Source organism: Leuciscus leuciscus (genome assembly GCF_965113295.1).
Source record: "Leuciscus leuciscus genome assembly, chromosome: 6".
NCBI classification, from domain to species: domain Eukaryota; kingdom Metazoa; phylum Chordata; class Actinopteri; order Cypriniformes; family Leuciscidae; genus Leuciscus; species Leuciscus leuciscus.
Genome location: NC_138730.1, coordinates 25,834,641 through 25,858,332, shown reverse-complemented (window position 1 = coordinate 25,858,332; position 23,692 = coordinate 25,834,641). Strand labels below are relative to the sequence as shown.

Here is a 23,692-nt window from a genome sequence, read left to right as displayed (position 1 = left end):
TGTTAGATTATTTGATTAATGGAAAAAATATGGTTACTGGTGAGATGATGTAAATTATGTTGTAAATTACTTCACTTCTATTGACCCCGGAATATTCCGTTAAGTAAGGTGAGTGAGAGAGGAGTTTTTCATGTGTTGAAGGGTGAGGTTGGCACGAGACAGTGAATGAGAGCATTCGGCAGCTGCTTTGAAAGTCATTACGGAATTGAGACAGCGCCAGGGCATTATTTACACCCTGTCAGCGAAGCACACAACACTTCCATGCATAATCACCCAGCCACAACGTCCAATGGGGCAACAGGGCATCTGAGATCAAGCCGTTGAACGTCAGCTTTGTGGGAAAGTGATCACGTTGGCTTGACCTGCATCATTTCCCATGTGATAGAGGAGTCAGTGTGTCTGGACCCGGCCGCATCGTTGCAAAGGTCTCGTAGGAGCTCAGCTCGCTCCCATGGCAGTGGTTGGTAAAGTGAGCTTGCAACAAGTCTGGGCACAGATTCAGACTCAAATTAGAGAAACCAGGAAAACTATACATGATACTTTTGGGCATTCGATGTGCAGCAATTCCACACACACACACACACACACACACACACACACACACACACACACACACAGAGATTTAATGCCGTTTTTGTTGGGAGGGCCAATACAGCCAGCTGTTTTGGAACATCAGCAGCGAAGGTTCCACTCTACATTTCTTCTGGTAAACAAGCGGAGCAGATGCTGTGCACAGAATCCCAAAGCACGGACCTGGTCTCACACCCCATCTGACAGAACCTCCCACCCCACCACCCTATTCTCATTACGTCTGACTTCAATGACAGACAATGTTACGGGCTGGATGAGAACCAGCTTAGGGGTCTGCTTTTACAGTAACACAAAGCCAGAATGGCTTTTCGTTTTTGGCATTAGTTTCCATTTCCCTTACACATCTGGAGTCTGCAGATGTTAGTAGAATGTGTCAACTGCCATGACACCTCATTCACGCACACCTTTAAAAACATTAGGATTCAGGTCTAGTTTGGCCATCTATTTTGTCAGCTGCAAAGCAATACGTTCTCAAACAGAGCATTTACCCTCACTTACTCAAGTAGTGCAGCATGCTGTTCAAGCAGTGGGTCAGATCCAACTTTGCAGAGTGATACATCAACCTTACAACATTCTGTTAGATTAGCAGTGAGACAGGTCACTCCTGCTTACACAACATCACTCCTGACAGTTGTATGAAAATACTACGACAGGTTGCTCCAGGGCTTACTGACACGCGCTGGTTAATCATACAATCCTTAAACAACTTTGAACTCTATGTGGCACAGTACATTGGCATCGTTAGGGGCAGGTGTCTCTGTTCCGGCTAACTGCTGTATGTGCTTCATATAACCAATGAAGAAATGCTTCACTTCTGCAGGATTTTACAGTGATGATTTCTTAAGTTTAAATTTCTTGACACTGATTATTGCATTTGTTCTTTTGTGAGAATTTAGTGTAGGAAACAGTATTAAAATTATTACAGTATTATTCCGTTATCCATCATGATAAAAGCTTGACTTGTGAAGGTGAGATAAGAAATATTCAGTAGCTTACAATATTCAAGCTTAATATTAATTCGATTTTTTATTAATGTTTAACAGTAATATATGTGTGTTATTTACTTAGTAACATTTTTAAAATAACAGCAATCATAATTAATCAGTATGAATTTTACATAACATTTTAGTTTAGGGTCCAATTCTCACGATTAACAAGTTGCTTATTAGCATGGATTTTACTAGCTGTTTATAAGCACTTATAAAGCACATATTAATGCCTTATTCTGCATGACTTTATCCTACATCCCTTAATCCTACCCCATACCTAAACTTAACAACTACCTTACTAACTATTAATAAGCAAAAGTCATAGTTAATAGTTAAGTAATAGTGAGAACTGGACCCTAATCTGAAGTGTGACTTAATTTTGTAACCAAAAAAAGAAGTCAAATAGGCTATATTACTATTGTACTGTAAAATTAAATCTTATTTAGCTACTGAATATTTTGGTTCTACCTTCACAAATCAAGCTTTTATTTTGGTGGAAAACTGAATAATGCTGTAATAATTTTAATGTTTTTTTTTCTACAGTACAAACAAAATGTTTATTTTACAGTACAATAGCAAGATATTTGTCTTAATTTTTTGGTTATAATAACAATCATATTACATAATATTATTATTATTATTATTAGTTATACAATTACATTGATTGGCTCCAAAAAGCAGTGTGCATGTAAAGTGAATGCAGGCACTCTAAAGACTCTAAAGTGGAATAAAAAGTTTTGCGTCAACATTAAAGTCCAGGTACACTGTGCACGTTTTTTTGTTTGTTTGTTTTTTACAATCACAAAAAAAAAAAAAAAAAAACTCTGTCACAGATGCATTGTATTAAGGATCAGGTTTGAAAAGACAAGCTGTCAACTGTCCAGTCAGATGTTTCCTCTACAGGTGCAGTTCAAGATTGGCTAGTCAAATAAACCTGGTTCATGTTGAGAATCTGTGAGATAGAAATCTAGGTGGAAACTTAAGGAGAAAAAAGGATGCTGTTACACCAGCCACATAGGTTATCATAATAATCAACATATATAGAAGCACACAGTGGGCTTTATGGGCAGTACAGACGGCAGCAACACTGCTCTCTCTGTTTCAGACAGTTGAGGAGAGGACTCGCTCCACACCACGTCATTCAGGAGTTTCCCCCACCCCCGACATCTCCCCTTTGCCTCCAAACAGTCCGTTGTTCAGGGAATTTCTTCAGATAGAGCTTTGCCTAGTGCTGGCACGCAGCAATACAAATTATTTCAAATGTGCAGCTTGTGAAGTAATGATTGGAGCTGCACACAATGCCTCTTTAACATTTACCAATTTTCATGTGTAGGAATTTGTTCCTGTTTATACATTCCTCTGAGGTCATGAAAACCCAAGGCATAGATCTTAGACTGCTGTTCAATATCACCAGGCTGATCATGTTTTATGCCAATGCTATTTCTTCACCATATTACATTTTATCCCAGTAATCGTACAAATTAGCCAACTGGATGCTAGACGGGATTGCTTTGGGGGTATTACAACAGTGCAAGTCCATATCACAGCCACCATATTGCAGAGGAGTCTATGTCAGACATAAATGTTAATAGATTTGTACATCTGATCAAGGAGCCTCACACATTTGATGTTAATGAAGCCCGGTCCAGCTGGCCACCGTGTCCAGCATCCACACACAATGAAGCTCAGCCAAACTAACCCACATCATGGTTTATAGTTTCTGCCCCAGGCAACTCGCCTTTATGGGGAAGGAAAAATCTCCTCTAGAAAACTCTGGCCTATAGCCATTATATGAAAATGAGGCAATGGCTGCCCTGAACAATACCATTCTTTCAGAGGGAAATCAGACAGGTCTTGGGAACAGCAGCCTAACTATTCTTTGAGGCAACGTTGGCAGGAAGACAGGCATGGACCAATTGTACACGTTCTTTCTCATTCTTTCTGCCAACCATACAGCATCATCACCAATGGTTACCTCAGACTATTTCAGACTAAACTAAACAGGCTCCCGAAAACCACAGGGGTGAAAAGTAGCTCTAGTCTCTAATTAGACAGATAGACGTAGATTGAGAAATGTATCCTTTAGGTCCATTTCTTGCTCAAGTATCTTCAATTGCCAACATATTCTAACTAATCAAGCAGAAAACTACTTCACCTTGAGTTTTAAGTAGAGCTCCACACAGTATCGTTATTTCGGTCTAGTGTTGTCAAAAGACCCGGTACTTCGGTACCAAGTCGGTACTCATTTTTTTTTTACGTCACGGTACCAGGTTTTCTCAAACCCGGTACTTGATGCGCGTGCATGCCCGAAGCGCGTGCAGTTGCGTCCTCTTCATAAAAGCGCTGATGGCGATCGGCGGTGCTGCTGCTGATGTGGTGCTGATGTTTTTGCGCGTGCAGATACGTTATTTCTTATACTGTCAATGGTTATTTCAAATGGCGCGCGGCAAGCGCGCTCATAATAGAAGCGGCGCGCTCGCTTTTCCATGTGCGTTCATGGATGCATAGCAACGACAGACGCCACGGGAGTACAAACGCTTGTGCGAACTGCGCTCTCCATGACGACGAGGAAGTGTGACATAGGCCTATTAATTGATTTCTAGCCCTTGCATTAGCTTTACTACTAGATATATTTATGGAGATGAGAAATAAAAAGCCGTCATTAATATCAGTCCGTCAGAAAAGCAGTTCTAGTCTTATTCTTGGCTGGATAACTCTTAGCAGGTTTAAAAAGCCCTTTTAAAGTTAAATATGAATACAGTTTTGGATTAAATAAAAGTATAGTCAAGTCAAATAAAACATATTTTATCTCCTGTATAGTTTGGTAATGCTACAATAAGATACCATTCATTAACATCACTTAATGCGTTATCTAACATAACACATTGAGTGAACAATATATTTTTACAACATTATTTAACGTTTGTGAATGTTATTTAATACAAAACACTTGATTGGTCATGTTTGTTCACTTCATTCATTGTGCATTAAATAATGTTAACAGAAATAATGTTAACTTTTGATTTTAAAAATGTATTTTTAAATTAACCCCTAAAGGAGAATAATTGCGACAGTATATAACTATTGTTTTTTTTTGTTAGGTCATTTTATCTAATGTTATCTAACAAATGGAATCTTATTGTAAAGTGTTTTTAATACTACAGTTTCCATCTTTGTGATATCCACTTTAATATAATTATGTACATTTTATCTAAATTAAGCTTTGGTACCGAAATTGGTACCGAGAACCGTGGATTTTCACTGGTATCGGTACCGAATACTGACATTTTGGTACCGTGACAACACTATTTCGGTCTTATAAATATTCAAATTATCACAGAAGGACTGGGATAAAAGTTTATAGTTTGAAAGTAAACGGGATGCACCAATATGAAAAATTTTGGCCAAAACCGATACTCGATAATTATTTATATTTGAAAACCAATAACTGGTGTATTGGCCGATAAACCTAAATTCAAATTTTTATATATTTTTTGAGAGCCTGATTGCAAAAACAAGTGTCACACCATTAAAAGCCATGTCCCAAGCACACAATTATAATGTTCTCATTATAATTTAATATAGCCTATATGACAGACTTGTGTTGCACTTAACTGCATTTTCTTTTTTGAAGTTCATATTTCAAGCCCTTCAAAACCATCAAGGTGAACGTTCTACATCTGAAGTGTCTCAGCCTGAAGGTAATTATTTAAGGCCATTATAAGGTCATTTATATTAAGGCCATTATTTATTGGCTTTAATATATCGGCTAAATTTTCTTATCGGGCCGATAACGATAACATAAAAAAAGAACATATATCGTCCGATGCCGATATGGTGGCCGATATATCGTGCATCCCTAATATAAACTGATGCCATTTATTAAGATCAGGTGGATTTTGATTGGCTGCTAATGTTTTTATCATTCATTAGCTGGAAAAAATTATAATTCTGAAAGTGATTCCAGTGATTTCATTCCTCTATTTTGTTATTTTTATAGTCATGGTGTGGATCTCCCTATTCTCATAAAATTAGAACGATTTTAAAACTTGGTACTTATTGTTATAGTTATCGTCCTTAGTGTGAACAGGACTTTAGCTTCGAACAGACCTGAATTAAATTTATATGTGCGCAACACCCACATTAAGCAATTTAATGCATAATCAAGAACAATTAAAAACTTTGTTTATCCACTTTACCATATGTATTCAATTAACTTTAAAATATTCTGGCCCGTCACATTTAGCAAGCTACCACTGGAAACATTTATTTATTAATATTTTAAATTTGTGTGTCTGAAGTGCTGTTACTCAAAGACAAGTTGCCAAGTTTAAACCATTTTCAAAAGCAATAAAATAAGAGAAAATACCAAGTTAAAGCCACAAGATGAGGAACTAGTACTAGAAAAGTCCCATATGATCCAGAGGTCACTGGTCAGATTTATGTAAGCGAAGGTTTCCGAGTCAGGAAGGACAGGAACTCTATAGAGATATTTTAATAGAAAATGGTTCAAAAGATGAAACATCAGCCTATCTTTCAGCAGCAATGAGAGCAATGCAGCTTGACACTGCCAAAGAGAGCAGGAGAGAAAGAGAAAACTCATCCAACCATCTGGATGTGGACTAGGCAGAAGTCCAGGAGGCAGTAAAATTCATTCCAAGTCCCTGACCGACGTACGACTGCCACGTAGCTGTTAGCACAGGAGGACAGAGAGGAGGAGAGAGCCCGCCTTATTCCTGCAGAAACACTTTCCCACAGAGCAACATAAGCACATCTGCCTGTCTGCCTACACAGCACACTGATATTGAACTGCAATATCACAGTTTTGATGTAATACGACAATGTAATAATGATCACTTGGAGAGGTTCATAATAATAGATTGTGGTTATGGGCGTCAGACATTTTCAAAAGTCTCTGACGTGGAGTTTAAGTCTCACATCTTTGAGGTGGGGTCCAAGCCTCAAATCCTTTCGTAATATTTGTACACATTTATATATGTTTTATAAAAATTGTCAAAGATTCATTTTGTTATTTATTTACAAGTCAATTGTTTACAGTGTTGTTATTGTTAACTAAAACCTTTATAAAGTGTTGTTAATTGAAATGTTGCTAAAACATTAAAATATTAATATTAGACGATTAAATTAAAATAGGAAATGTTGCCTTAGCAACTAACTGAAATAAAATAAATGCTAAATGCACAAATAAAAGTGCTAAAATGGTGACAAACTAAAAAATAGCTAAATAGAAATATATAAAAAAGAATTGACAAAAATCACATTGTAAAATAATTTAATAAAAATATTTTTTAATAAGTGAATATTACTATTAATAAAACATACTAAAATAAAAATAAGATAAAATTAATAAAATAAAAAAAAATACAAATATTAATAAGTCCTTTAATATAAATGCTTTGCAACTTAAAGGGATAGTTCACCTAAATATGAAAGTTCTGTCATCATTTACTCACCCTTATGTTGTTCCAAACCTGCATGACTGACTGTGAAACACAAAAGATGATATTCTGAAAAAAATGTGTGTCAATACAATGAAAGTAAAAGAGGTCCATTGTTATTTTGTTTTGGACCACATTGACTTCCATTGTATGGACAAAAACAGTCTTCAAAATATCCTCTTTTGTTTTCCAAAGACAACTAAAAGACATTCAAGGTTTGGAGCAACATGAGGCTGAGACAGAAGTGATGACAAATGTAATTTTCAGCTGAACTATCCCTTTAGTGTGACGTTTCAGACTCAAGTTTCCATTAATGCTGCTCTGATGGAATAACACCTTATAACCACATTTAAAGTGAAGAATGCTGTTCAGTGTGTGACATTAACGAATAAAGTTTGAAAGATTTCTACAGTGGCTCTTGTAGTGGGTTGGTCTAGACTTGTTGGTGACTCAGTCTATCCACAAACAGGAAAAAACAGTAATGTCTAAAATACCTTCAATATGCACCTCGCTACTAAGAGAACGGTCACCAGGTCACCACACAGCTCGCAGATCTCAGCTCTTCTGAGGTTTTTTTTTTTGTTTTTTTGGCACACTGAACTTGTGTTTAGACCAAGCTGAGAGGAAGCAGCCCAACTCCCACAAACACATGAAAATGACTCACTCCACACACATGGCTGTGCTTCAAGATTTTTCCTTGGTACTTAGAAAAAGAGTTCAGATCAGTGAGGAGGATCAGTGCATGTATCCACAGCTGTCAGAACATTCACATATGCAGTTATAATCGAGCTACAGTGGGTTTTCACATAGTCAGGCTCTGTCTGTCCAAGTCAACGACCAAATGTGTTATTGAATATTCAAAATAATATGCTGTGCGTCACCTCAGTTTTCCATAGAAAGGAAATCTGTATCCATTGACAGCTAGCAAAGGTACTAAGGGTGAAGTGCTTCTACAAAGGTTGGGACTGCACTCACACATTTGATTTGATTAACTTTATTAAACCCCAAGGGGAAATTTTTATGTCACAGCAGCACATATCACACAATAATAATATTAAATAAAAGACATTCACAACAACAACCATTATTTACCAGTATCAGTTCAAGGCATTATGATTATATAGCAAATGGTTCTATAATATAATCTATCACCTTGTATAGCACTGATTGTACAGTCTAATAGCAGTTGGTAAAAAGGACTTTCTAAATCATTCCTTGTGAGAGCGGGGATGAATAAGTCTAAATGTACTCAACTAGGGCTCAAATTATTTCATGAAGGGGGTGACAATTATGATTCATTATAGAGACCAATTTATCAATCATTCTATGGTGCCCAATCTTTTCAATTGTGGGTAACACTGCCTACAACAGAACCTTCCTTCTTTATGAGCTTGTTTCATTTGTTCTTCTCCTTTTCCAACAATCCCCCTCTCCAACAAGTGACAGCATACAAGATCACAGATGATAGTGATACCACATGACTCCATAGAAGGTCTTTAAGTAGTACCCAACATACTCTGAAGGATCTCAGTCATCTTAACAGATAAATACGACTTTGACCCTTCTTATAGGCTTGTATCATATTATCAGACCAATCAAGCTTGTTATTCAAGTATACACCCAGGTACTTATATGATGTTACAGTCTCAATTTTCGACCCCCGTATGTTTACTGATACAGTTTGCTGAGGATATCTACTAAAATCAACCACAATTTTCTTAGTATTACTAGCATTTAGCCTAAGACCGTTTATCTCACACCAACCCACAAAACTCTTTAATAGCTCCCTATATTCACCCTCATCATGGTCTGTTATACATCCAACAACTGCGGAGTCATCAGAAAATGTCTTAAGGTGACAGGTTTCAGAATTGTTCTGGAAGTCTGATGTATAAATAGTAAACAAAAATGGGGATAAACCGTTCCAGTACTGCACTTCACTACTTGAGTGCCTTCTGTGTGAACGCAAACACTTCCCGGGATTGATGCCGGGATGGGGATCTAGTAACATTGCCCGGATCAGTCCCGGAACGCGCCCTGTGTGAGCAAAAGCCAGGACCAATGCCGTAAGGGGTGTGTCGTAGTGATGACGCACGTGCCATCGCGCGACTCTGTTGCTCTTAGAATAAAGTTTGTGTTCGTCATCAACAAAGAAAGAATGAAAAAATGTCTGCAAACTGGAATGAAGCAGAGACCAGGGAGCTCCTTACTATCCGCGCTGAAGCTGAGATCGTTCACCAGCTTTGTGGATACGCGATGCGTTAGTGTAGTGTAGTGTTAGTGTACATGTTTTCAACATGTACGTTACACGTCACGTGTCTTTTACGGGATGTGTGTGAATGCACTCACAGATTCCGGAAAATCACTGGCAGTGTGAATGAACCAAAAATCAAACGATCCCGGGACACATTATCCGTGTATTTTCCGGAATCTCTGTGTGAAAGGGGCTTAAATGATTTAGTAATTTGTGTAAGAGATACATAATTGCATCATCTACCCAACATCATATAGTTAATCCTCAGCAGTACACATTCTCTGCTTAACATGTTTTCCTCTCTCACATTCTTTTGTTGAAATTATTGCTCCATTTTTAAACTTATAGCACTCTTTGCGCTTTCTAATTTTAACATGTGCCATTTTTAAGCAGCTCTTTCCTCAAGGAAACACATTCATCCATCGCTTCCCGGTAAACAAAAATAAAACTCTGAGAATCAAACATATTAGAACATGGGCTAGATGTTTTACCATTACAGTAAAGGATTTTCAAAACCGCAACTTATAAACCTCAAGTTTCCCCACACAATCCTCCAGACAAGGTTGCATTTCAATGCGGAAGTGGTCAGTTTCGTCCCAGAGTCCAGATTTGGATGGACATTTTATAGTCCTGGAATGCTGAATGAGTCAACACTTTGGTATGGCTGAATCTTATGCCCAAGCCAATATTCAGGGCTCCCCCAACCCCCAGCCGAATGGGGTGTGATGAATTCAGTCGGAGGAAGACACAGGGAATGGGGTGGGGGGGGGGGGGGGGGGGGGTGTTGAAATTGGGGGACAGATTTTGCTCATTTGTCCCACATGGCTGAGCGTGCTCAAAGGGGGCAGCTCAGTTTAAACAAACATAACCACTTCCTCCTCGCTGCACACAAAGCCTTTAAACAGAAACCCGTCCGTCGCTCCTCACCGGGTCATTTGGGGGAAAGAACAGCTAGCCGCCAAAACACAGCCGGCTCTGTGTGGCTCAGCGTCTGCAGACACCCTGGAAAAGCACAAACATGGTCCTGCTTCTCAACTCCACCTCTCACACAGGACTGTTACAGTAGACTCAGCATCTGTACAGGGAATATATCTGGTCATTTGCTTACGGACAAGAGCCTAGACAACTGTCAGTCACTGAGAGAAAGGTATCAACTATTCTCCCTAGTTTCTTCTAAGCATATTACAAATTAGGGATGCATGATATACCATAAAAATAATAGTAGATGTAAACCAACACCATTCTATTTTACAATATTTTTATATAATGTAAAAGATTTAACAATAGTACACTCATCATACTGTAATTTTATTTCCCAATGTGCAATATATCAATGAGAAATATAATATTTAGAAAGAACCAAAATATCTTTAAAAAAAAATCTTAATCTTAAACATCTTACTTTTTTTTTTGCAATGTTCCAAGTAAAAATTATATATTTTTAACTATATTTAATATTCAGCAATAAATATGTTTAAGTAAATACAGCTCATTTTAATTTTATTTATTTAGACAATACGGAATTTTAATATCAGTCATTTATCGGTTAATTATCAGCCATAACATCACAATAATTATCGGACATCATTTTAATATCTGCACGATAATGAGTGAATAATATACCAAACATATATTTAGCAATAAATGAATACATAAATAATAACATTGACTTAATGTGAGAAATGCGAGAAACAGAAACCGAAAAATAAATCAGTCCCTAACAGGAATGTTAAGGGGCAGCCTTTTCACCCTATGTTCTCTCTGGAATGCTGTAGAAAGTGAAAATTCAACATTGACATTCCTCCAGTGCCACCTGGGATGCCACTGCCCTCGCAACAACGGCTGCCATTCCCATGACCTCTCGGTTTGCTTTATTTTCGTATTTTGGTAACTTCACACATCCAAAACATGCCTATTGAACAAAGAGAGATGAGCGGTACTAATCCAAAAGAAAATATGAATTAGCTGGAAAAATTCACCAGGCTGAATCGAATCTGGGCAGTAAGAATGGATAGCCCCCGTCCACCCCTCCTTGCTCTCAGAGGTCAAAGGGTGAAATTCCTCATCTTCCATCAGGCCTCCAGATTTCACACACTATAAAGGGGAGTGCTTGAGGGGGGGGATGGGTTAACAAGACCTGGTGAGATGGAGGGATTGTGGAAGGTGTTGGTCTAAGGTCCTGCTGGTAGGGGGGTGGGCATAGGAAAACAGGAAGTCTGGGACTACAAATATATGCACAGTGACACTGCTAACATGTGTTTGAGCAGGGTAGCTTGAGAGGGGATCGGACAGACTAGAGCATACGTACACTGTAAGAGGCCATTGTGTGAATTAGGCTACAACAGATTGAAGGGGCAATAAATGCACCAATATAAATGCAGCATCTGATGCCAGGCTCTCATTGCTCATGCACAGCGGCTAAAACAGTCTCCAGTCAAATAAAAGCGTCATTAATGAGCTGCAGTCGCATCTGAAGTTTCCATCGTCCAGCTAACAACGGCAGTCTCTGCACTCTGAATGCTAATGCAAGCACGAACATACACCATTGGCCATCTGACCAAACACTTAGTGTTTTTCCGCTCTGCTTTTAGCTAAATGTGCAGGCCTGGCGGTTTGAATAATGCATTGGCATGACAGAGGATGCATGTCAGGAACCAGAGTGACATGGAGTGAGTAGCAGCATCTCACTCTCTCCACCAACTGCAAAAAAAAGAGATCCACAAAGCTACATTCTTGCATTCCGAAACAGCTAAAAGTAGTGCAATGGAATGAAGCAGTTTCAATGCGCTTTTACAACTAAAAAATCTTCTTTTTTTATGTTATCGTATCTGCCTGATTAGGAAAATAGGTCAATGTAAGTATATAAAACATGTTTTGTAATCAGCATCGCAAAATTTATCTAACTTCAGTCAACTGATCAGTAATTGGCTTAGAAATATAAATATTATAATAATTAATATAAATATTTATATTATAATAATTAATATAAATATTTATCATTATTTATAATTTTATCACCATTCCTATAAAAATTCTGTCATCATTTACTCATGCTAATGTCATTTCAAATGTCTAACTGTTTGTTTAGTGTGGTCACATTAGCGAAATTTCAGCGAAATTCATCAGGATCGCACGATCAGTGTGGCAAATTCATGAGGCCAACTTGAAAATGATCAAAATCTGCATGGGGAACTTTTTCACTCTCGCACGAAACTCACGATCACACGGATTTCTAGTGGAATGTCTGGATTGTGCCTGCGAAATTTCACGAAGCAATAGAAAACCTGACTGCACCTTAAGGCCTTGTCTTTAGCCAGCTGAAAACAACAGCGCTCTTGTAAAAAAAGCCTTGCTGCAGGGTTTTTTCCAGTTGAGACGCTATGTGTGCTATGAGTATCAGAGGAACTGTTACTAGTATCAGATTTCGCAAATAGTTTGTTTCTGAATATAACATTTTTTGACAAAGTAACGTACTTGCTCTGCCACTAATTTTGGATGAAGACGTGCTTGTTGTCGTTTGTTATCATTGTACAAGCAGAATGTGACGGTTGGTCGCTGTGGTATTTGTCCCACCTCTCCTCTGCAATGATTGGACGGCTGGGTAAAAAGTGGCAGTGATGACGTTTAACCCAAAGTTGAACATTCTTCAATTCTTGGCGACCAGAAAAAACAACAACATGGCGCTCCCATTGAAAACAATTGGAAAAATACGCTAGCCTCTTAAAAAAAAAACTAAAAAAACGCTTTTTTTCAGCAGCGTAAGAAGGTATGTTCTGGCATCCAGCAGCTTGTCGCTTGCAATGTTGGTAAAGTGATGGGTGTGCAGTTAGGTGGAGAGGCGACTGTCTCGAGAGACGGTGGGAAAGGGAGTTGAAAGGGCTCTTTTATCTTCATCTAAATCAACTGTCAACAAGTGTAAATCACCAAGACGACATAAAAGCCTTACATGCAAACATCGCAATACTGTGCCAAACAAACATGCATCACATTCACCAGGAGAAGATGCTAGAGTGCAAATGAGACGTGTGAAAAGAAACCCTATAGTGATTACTGTTATGCAGAACACTACTTTTAGCTCCTCTGAATGCTACTATATGTGGCCGTGGTGGGCTGATTCAAAATGAGCAGCATGATCCTGATTCACGGACCAGCTGACAGCCACATCATCGCTGCATGCATATTTCCCATGCACTATGGTTAAAGCACAGATACAAACTTGTTCTGTCTTGCTTAACAGTTGGAGAGACGCTGGATTTCTCTGCCTAATGAGGTCAAGGGAAAAAAGAGTCAAATGAAAAGATGTGACTTTGCTGACCAAATCCATTACTGCATTTCTACTCATCATTTACTCTTTTTTCCAAAACAATACAGATGAATGCCATTGAATTCACTGGATGTTACAGAGACAAAAGATTAAAATAATGAGGCATTGCTAGAACTATCGAAACCTACACAAGATGGAATAAATAGATTTTTACAACATCTACTGGGCAATAAGTGTGACTGAGAGATGTTAAGTTGTTTCAAAGAGCCCCATTTAGAGAAAATCAGGAAATGTCCTCAATAAGGTGGACTCTCCGCTGCAATTAGGAACAATCACAACAGATTTTATCACGCTGCACTGCGTAACATCAGCACACATCAAAGCTCGGAGCTGGGGGAGGGGATGTGTAGTATTTGACTTGCCCCTGGGGAAACAGCCCTCCAGCTCACCAGGTACAACCCCATGACCTCAAAGGAAGAGCACATTCCTGCAGCTATGCCCAATCAGGAAGTTGAACTCCCCATGCCAGCTCTCAGCGCAGCACCTAGACTGACCAAACAAAGGCTGCTGAAGCCAATCCATCAGATATCGACCAAAAAAATTTATAAAGCTACTTTGTTTTGAAAGCATCTTTCTAGTTTGTGCATTTTCCTAGTTTGTGCATGCATTGGAAAAGTGATTCTCAACCTTTGAGAACCTTAAAAACCTTCAAAAATGTTGAGCATTGTGTGCATTTGACAAAATGTCCAATGGGGAAAAAGGAAATAAAATGAAGGATTGCAAGTAGCAGGACCTAAAACAAGCAGGTGGGAACATATTCATTGCAAGTAGGGATTGTGTGCATCATTCTATGGGAAGAAAGTGGGGGGAGGGGGGTCAGTATATAATGCATATAGTATATTTTACCCATATTTAATAGTTTTATATTACTTATTTTAAATCGTCTTGTGGCCCCCCCTTGGAAGTTTGACGACTGGTCCTGGGTCCCTGGTTGAGAACCACTGGTTTGTAGACAGTCAAATAATAAGGAGCTGAGGAATGCAAAATCTTATTTTCCTGCAGATATTTAGTTTTCATGATCCAGTGCAATAATTAGAATTTTCAAAAGTTATGAAATCCCTCACTCAGCTGGAGAATGCAAACCTGACGTCATTTTCTGCAGATCACATTTCTCCTCTCACAGATAGTGTGCTTCTTTCTCTCCAATAAGCCCTCTGGATCCAGGCAGGAGTAGAAACTCATGGTACAAACCATCTTGAAGCGTCATTTCAGTTCCCAACAAAATTATCCAAGAGATTAAAAGCGACCGTCTATTTTTTCCAGAGCTGCTAATTAGTGCGCTTTTTAATTCCCGGCATGAAAGAGCAACTAGTATCCCATTTCTGACGTTTGGAAAAACGATGCACGGCGTTGTATTAAACCAAACCAATAAAAGAAAGAAAAACAGAAACAAGTATAGAGAAGTCGAGATACTTTCTGCACAATATATGACAGGACAAGGACAACAGCAGCTAATGTTTTCCTCCATATAAACAGACACAGCTGTTGAAGAATAGGCTGTCTGGAATACTAGGGCATGATGGAGTTGACCACCTTCACTTCATCCATCATTCATCATTCATTTTCCTCAAATCTTTGCCAAATATTATACGACATCATTCCAGCAACTGGTTGTTTTGCAACACTGTAATCGCTACGGAAAGACACCTGGAAAGACAGCGAAATTCAGCATCCCTACTCTATTTTACCTAAATATTTGATATCACTCCAAAACTCACGGATATAACAAAATACTTTTTAATAAAGCGAAAGTGTAACTTTTTTGTAGCGTTTAAGTAACAGTGGGATACGCGCAAAAAAAAAAAAAAAAAAAAATCCAAAGTTGGAATTCAACGACGAAGACGTCAAACTACGAATTTTATCGTAAATTTCGCGAATCATTACAAAGTTGCACGACGAGTTTTGAGCATCTTCGGGTAAATAACAGAGAATCCAAGCAATACAGCCTGTTTTCTTGCGGAATTATGAAGTTTTCCGTCGCATCTCCTTGTTGGCCAACTAACCCAGACTCCCGGCGTCACCGCCATCCAGACACAAAAATGCACGCAACTTTCCGTTATAAACAAATTTTCATCGTTTAATTGGGGAAAAGCACACAAACACTAACTGTAGCCAAAGACAGAGATAGTAAGCGATAAGAAAAACTTACCTCGCTGCAATAAAATGATGTTGAAAGAAACTCCAGAGCTCCACTTTCACCCCAGACACAACTTTGGCAATCCTTGCTCCCTCCAGTCTGCTCCACCAGCGCAGCGTTCAGTCAGGGGGAGATTCCGCGTCCATGTCAATTATGTCCCACAGCACATGTGAGCTTAATCCTGCCCCCTTTACCGTAAGCAACCATGTAAACGAACTTCAGAGCCGAAGGGAACTATTCAAAGACCACCACACACATGCACAGACACAGCTAAAGCCTACACGACAAAATCATTAATGCATTAGTTCATATTTGGTTCAATAGTCCAAAACAGATTATAGGTGTTTTTTATGGATTTTTACAAGATTACATATTGATCAATAGGCAATGGCAACAAATTGGATCATTTTTTGATTTACATTTTAAAATACATAGCACTAAAAAATAAAAGTAAATAAAAAAAATAAAAATAAATGTTGTTTTAACTTTAAAAACTAACCTGGTTGCCTTAAAATTTTTAGTTTATTGAAATTAATCATTTGAATTAATATAATGAAGGATATTTGTTTATTCAACAGAAACTAGAAGTATTATGTTATCTGAACCACATAAATTATCTAAGCTTATTTGACAAAAGAAAAAAAATGTGTGATAACAAATCATGCAAATATAGCCTTTTTTTTTTTTTTTACAGTGATAGGATAAATAACTTTCAAGGAGACACATGGACAAAAACTTTGCAACTCAGAATTGAGTTGCAAATTGAGTACATTAATGTCATTGTAAAATATTAAAATTGACTACTTAGCTAGAAAACTATAGCTCACTAGTCTTTTTTGTAAAAAATTACTGTAAAATTACTGATTAGATTTTTTTGATAAAAACATGTAAACAAACACTTTACAGTTTTGTTGTCAAAATAATACAAGATTATTCTTATGTGTGTGACTATATGATTATAATATCTTACTGATTTTTTTCTTGTAATTCGTTTAAAAAAAAGTAATCCAAAACTGAGTAAGGTATAGTTGTCTTTTATTGCTGTTTCCTGCGTTTATGCAAAACTTTATAATAAGGTTCCATTTGTTAATATTATCTACATTAGCTCAAATGTAACAATGAAAAATTCTAATTCTAAAGCATTTTTTTAATCTTAGTTCATGTTAAGCTGAACTATTGTTAGTTCAAAACTATCTGCTTGCCTTAGCTCGATTCAAAATGGTAAGCTTGTAATAATGTTTCTAATTCCAGTGGTACTGGTGGATTTCCGCGGGAAATTCGAGCATGTCTTTGCGTCATTACGTCACATCTGTACACATAGGATGTTGGAGGTGGAGTTTTATAGCCTTTTCTCACAGCACTTGATATAATTAAACATCAATTTGATGGCGGGTCCAAAAAGGTTCAAACGACAATCACCAGTGACAAATAGAGATTCACCCGTTGTAAACGGGAAAGACTTCAGACTTCGGAGTGGCTACAGAAATAAAGACACTGCAACCGGGCCCATGCGAAAACAAGGACAAATATCGGAAGGGCATTAAATGTAGTCACGCAGTGCTGATGTTGTTAGCATTACCAATTTGAGAACAAAGTATAATTTGCACGGTTTGACGTGATATGATGTGATAGATTTAGCGCGCGATTTACTGCAATGCTTTTTCCCCTTAGTTGGTCTGAACAAAAGTGGATGTTACTTACTTGTTTAGACGACATTTTCCGGTGAAAATTCTTATGTTGTTCAAATTTCCAAAAAAGTAGAATCTGTGATTCCGAATGACAGTATCAACACCACCGGCGCGGTGACTGACAGCCGATCATTCTCCTCAAAACATTGGATTCATCCGCGCTGTTGCCGTGCCGAGGCACAACCCACGTAAAGTTGATAATTCCGCGAATAACTGCAATTGCAGATTTCGAACAGAGATGGCGACAAAGAGGAAAAACTGCGGACTGCATTATTAACATTTGCTAATGCATTATTAAAATAAAAAAGATGTATCAGTTAATATTATTTAATGGACCTGAACTAGCCTACTATAGACAGTTATTTTTATGAACTAACGATAACAACAACAAAAAATACTGTAAAAAATGTATTGCTCAATGTTAATTGATGTTAGTTAATGCATTAACTAATGTTAACTAATGGGACCTTATTTTAAAAATGCAGTTCTCTGAATGTTATTATATTGTGGGTCACTGTTTGCTGCACCATCCTGTGTTTGTGTCGTTTTGCAGGCTTGTCTTCACAAGACAAATTTAGAAAATTAGATGGATCATTAAACTGTCATTCATGTCTCCAAACTATTTTAAGTTCACTGCATGTCCGTGACTCATGGCATAATTATGTAGCCTAGGTAGCTGAAAATACTTTTTAAATCTCAAAATCAGAAGAGCACAGCTGAACAAACTCAATGCCCCTTGTCCTACATTTTGGACTTCGCTGACAGTGGCAGGTAAGTCACGCGGTGTAGAAGTGTCTGCTGCCACCAGCAGGACAGTTAAAGGTAGGGCAGGAGATCACTGACGATCACATCTAGCCAAGGCTTTAAATGATGTCGCATTTAGGCTACTGTACCTTTATTTATTTTTTATATAGCGCTTTTTACAATACTGATTGTTTCAAAGCAGCTTTACAGTGATAACAGGAAAATGATGCAACAAAGTTTGTTTCAGCTGTACAGCAGCTCTAGAAGAAAATAGTGTCATTGTCCAGCTTAAGTATAGTCTACATTTGATAGTCTACATTTCTGTTGTAAAAAAAAAAGAAGTTATTCATTTAGTTCATTTAGGAGAAGCAATGAACTGTAGCATGTTTAGTGCTGCTATTTATTAATTGCTCACATTGTAACGTGTTATGATTATTGTTACGAAAAAAATCTTACTGACCCCAAATTTTAAAAATGAAAAAGTTGTCAGAGGTTTGCCATTCTTTTAACATTAACACGGTCACATACAATGACAAATTTGGTTAAGTGAATTCTTGGACATTTCTTGCATGGGAATAAAGTGAAATGACCTCACTACGACCTCACTACAACCTCAACCTCGAGTCTTCAAATGTCTGATAAGTGGAAAATGACTGGAGAGAGTGATTTCATATAGGCATTTTAAACAAGCAGCACTAGGCTACAGCAGGTCCGTGATAATATTTTCCCTGAATTGCTGTAGGCCCATGTGTCTTATAAATCAACACTCAAGTTTAAGTTCACGTTTGAAAATGTATGATTGTTATCAGGGGTTAAATTGGGATTTATTATGTGGGAGGCTTGAAAATGAGTTAGGTTTTACACATAGATGCATTGCTTTAAGCCTGAATGGTAATCATATTGATGACAAAAGCAGAGAATGAGGTTAAGCACACATAAGTGCACCAAAAAAATTGTATTTATAAGTTGAATAAAATATAGTGTGGTGAAAATGTGGATAATGTCAGTGCAGTGTCCAGGTGTTCTGTGACTGTGTGAAATAATGTTGGTGTCATGGAGACTGAATGGTCTGGGGATTTCCTGGAGATGGAGATTTTGAGTGAATAAGGGCAGTGATCATCTTCTAACGGATATGTGCAGCTCTTAATCACAGACAGCTTCTGGCTGATACAGGATAGGGTGTTCCCTTCTATTGAAGTTCCCTTGTGTCAGAGGTGTCAGCCTGGAACAGGAAGAGCTGGCTGGCTGTACACTGATTCTAACATGAAAGCACTTTCTCTCTCTCTCTCTCTCTCTCTCTCTCGGCCTTCTTCAGCTCATGTCTGATAATGCAGTCTTTATAGACGAAAAGTTAAACATAAGAAGGCAGATATCTAGCAGCTACCACAGCAAACCACGACGACTGCATATTTCGGCATTAAAATATTTGTAGAAGCAGCACAAACACCACACACACCATACCCATATAAACAATCATGTGTAACATGTTGTTATAGGTTATCAAATAACCAAAAGATTAAACTACAATCTCTGTGTCCAGTCAAAGTGTCAGGGTTTGGGTGGTGGATGCACCATTTTGACTTTTTTGCGGAAAATCTTTCTGTAATTAGTCCTTTCAAATAAGTTGGTAGGCCTACTTATATTTCTTACTGTACAGCTACTGTAAGTTAGTATATAGTGTTTTAGAATGTCCATTGTGACAGTTCCTTCAGAACAGAGGACACATCAACAGTAGATCCATGTTTTTTTTTTTACTTATTTTTTATAAGTTATTTATATATATATTTTTTTATATATTTTTTTTTGACAGTTGACTGCATATTGAGAAGCTGACATAATTTAGCCAAATTGGTGGCTCATTCATATAATTTCACACAATCTCATGTGTACGTTTTCGTACAATCTGCTGGTTTGGTTTAGTGGTGGACCTTCATGATTTTTTTCTACAAATCATAGGTTTTTGATTGACATCGTGCAAATTCACATGAAATCGCCATCTAGCGAAATACTTAGGCCTTCGTTTTCTCATGAGATCGGGTTGGCCAGTATGGAAACCTTTAGCATTTTCTATTGAATCAAACTGAAAACATTCCCATCAACAGCTAGAACATGTGTTTCTACTCTGCATTTACACCAGGGTAATGCAGTCTCCTCATGTCTGCCAGAAAAGAGGCGGATGGAAAGTGATGATAATTCATGACACATACAAAAAGAGACAGACACAAGTGTTTGACTGTATTGATCAGATAACGTATTTCCCACTGTAGTTTGTCATTAACAGAACAAACATGAACTTTTTCCTATGGACACCTGGAAGAGCGTTTTGCAGATGGAATGCAAACCGAAGACATTCTTCAGTGAGACTCCTCTCTGGAGACCAAAATAGCGGAAAAAATGAATTGCACACACAGTGAAAAACAGAGATGGCCTGGATTTACAGGAGTTCACTGCTTGAGTTCCTGCCAAGAATTCAGAAATCATTCTGAAATGCTGCTTAATTTTTTCCTCAGAGACTCAGATGAATAGGCCTACATCAGATGAAAAGAATTTGCCGGAAGGTTTATGTTCAAAAAGACACATTAGTTACACATTACTCTTTTAATGCCCACAACCGAAGGAGATTATTTTACTTTTTATTTAAAGTTTTTTTTTTTTTTTTTTTTTTTTTTTAGGGGAACATTTTAATCTTGCAAGGGAATTTGTCCATTTCCATTTGAGGGAATTTCATGTCTTAAAATGGATTTCAAAAGCGCAGCTGGTCTGATTGGCCAAATTCATGAAAATGTGTAAGAAATGTGTTGTGTTTCTTACATGGATCTAGGAACCCATTTCCTGATGGGCTTATGGGCAACACGTACCAAAACACAAAGCAGTCGCTATGTGGATATAAAGTGCATGATACGATATATGGCTAGAACCCACTGTATTTGATAACAGATAGGAAAAGGGGTTTCTTCATTGTCATGGTCTAGGTAGAACATTCATTCTTAAAGCAGCAATATCCCGCAGTAGAGAATGTGATGAAGAGAGCTTAGCTATCAAAATGCAGTTTGACCCATATTTAATTCATTTATTTTTAATTAGCGTTTTTGCATAATTATAATGTTTTATATATATATCAATTTAATTTAAACTATTTTGTTATAATTAAATGTAATCACATCACTAATGATATTTCAATGGTGATGCAATGAGCAGCTATGCAATGTGAATATATACAGTAGTGGCCAAATGTGATGTCTGGAAGGGATACTTGTTTTTAAACACCCTACAAGTTCGATTAAACCATCAAAATATGAGGAAAATATTTTTTGTTTTTTAAATACATTAAATATGAGGAAAAATCAAAACACAACTTAAAAAAGGTATTTATCTGAAAGAAAACAGCAGCTACAGGATTTATTGTACTATGCAAAATAAAATAAATAAAACAATGAATTGGTTCTCTCTTATTTTTGCATGTGTTAAAAATTTCTTGGCCAATCATGATGTCTGCAACACAATAAATATATATTTGAATATTGAATATAGGGTGAAGATGTACATTTTCCTAGGCTGTACATGACTTTTGGCCACTAATGTATATGAAACATGTTCAGAATGAATTCAAATGAGTTTTTTTATACAAGTAATAGGGTCAAAGCAACTTTCTGGTGTGCAATCATTTTGATTGCCTCTTGTGCAAGTGCCTGCAAGTGCAACTCGTGGAGTGCCTGGATGGGATGCACCACATATCATTTAGGGTTTATCATAAGAGAATAAGAAAGGACTGTCGGCAGTTAAAGGGATAGTTCACTCCCAAAAAAAATTTCTGTCATTAATTACCCTGATGTCATTCCAAACTCTTAAGACTTTAGTTCATCATTCTTGTGAGCTTCTGCAACCGCAAGAACCAATGAGTTTCATTATTGTGTGTTACGCAGTCAGCAAGAACCAATGAGGTTCATTCTCGTGTGTTATGCAGCACATTTTAGTTTCCGCAAGAACCAATGAGGTTCATTCTTGTGTTATGCAGTACGTTTGAGGTTCAGCAAGAACCAATGAGGTTAATTCTCGGGTTAAGGAGTGCGTTTGAGCTTCCGCAAGAACCAATGAGATTCATTCTTGTGTTACGCAGTCAGCAAGAACCAATGAGGTTCATTCTCGTGTTATGCAGTACGTTTGAGGTTCAGCAAGAACCAATGAGGTTAATTCTCGGGTTAAGGAGTACGTTTGAGCTTCCGCAAGAACCAATGAGGTTCATTCTTGTGTTACGCAGCACGTTTGAGCTTCCACAAGAACCAATGAGGTTCATTCTCTTGTTACGCAGTCAGCAAGAACCAATGAGGTTCTTTCTTGAGTTACGCCGCATGTTTGAGCTTCTGCAAGAACCAGTGAGGTTAATTCTCGTGTGTTACGCAGGACGTTTTAGCTTTCACAAGATCCAATGAGGTTCATTCTTGTGTTACGCAACACGTTTGAGCTTCCGCAAGATCCAATGAGGTTCATTCTCGTGTGTTACGCAGCACCTTTGAGGTTTTTCAAGAACCAGTGAGGTTAATTCTCGTGTGTTACGCAGGACGTTTTAGCTTCCACAAGATCCAATGAGGTTCATTCTCGTGTTACGCAACATGTTTGAGCTTCCGCAAGATCCAATGAGGTTCATTCTCGTGTTACGCAACACGTTTGAACTTCCGCAAGATCCAATGAGGTTCATTCTCGTGTTACGCAACACGTTTGAACTTCCGCAAGATCCAATGAGGTTCATTCTCGTGTTACGCAACACGTTTGAGCTTCTGCAAGATCCAGTGAGGTTCATTCTCGTGTGTTATGCAGCAAGTTTGAGCTTCCGCAAGAACCAATGAGGTTAATTTCTATGTTGCGCAGCACATTTGAGCTTTTGCAAGAACCAATGAGGTTCATTCTCGTGTAATGCAGCATGTTTGAGCTTCCACAAGAACCAGTGAGGTTCATTCACGTGTTACGCAGCACGTTTGAGCTTCCAAAAGAACCAATGAGGTTCATTCTCGTGTGTTATGCAGCAAGTTTGAGCTTCCGCAAGAACCAATGAGGTTCATTCTCATGTAATGCAGCATGTTTGAGCTTCCACAAGAACCAGTGAGGTTCATTCTCATGTTACGCAGCATCTTTGAGCTTCCGCAAGATCTAATGAGGTTAATTCTCGTGTGTTTCGCAGCACGTTTGAGATTCGGCAAGTAGTTTGATCTCGCACGTCAATCAGGTTCAGTTGTTCTATTTATGTTCGCCGATCAATGTTTATATATGAATAAAAGCCTAAATTCAAACAGTTCATCATATAAAGTGACCGAGTCTCTTCAGAAAAATTGGACTAAACTGCACTATTTGTATGGCTTAGTTTTACGATCTCTTTATGAACTTTTTGAGTGAGTAATTTTTGGGTGAGTAATTAATGACAGAATTGTTTTTTTGGGGTGAACTATCCCTAAGACCAGCTTTGGCACATGCACCTCCCTACTGTCATGAATGAAAAGCCTGTAGGCATTGC

At 37.9% G+C, this 23,692-nt stretch overlaps 1 protein-coding gene across 2 annotated transcripts in view; it reads right to left on the bottom strand.

The window, feature by feature from the left end:
* The window catches only part of fndc3ba (fibronectin type III domain containing 3Ba), a 144,110-nt gene extending 128,185 nt beyond the window's left edge, over window positions 1-15,925 (bottom strand). For both annotated transcript variants that reach the window (XM_082171982.1, XM_082171983.1), the window contains exon 1: window positions 15,767-15,925. The gene's annotated coding sequence lies outside the window, so the exon portion shown is untranslated. The remainder of the gene's footprint in view (window positions 1-15,766) is intronic.
* Between the last annotated feature and the right edge of the window lie 7,767 nt (window positions 15,926-23,692).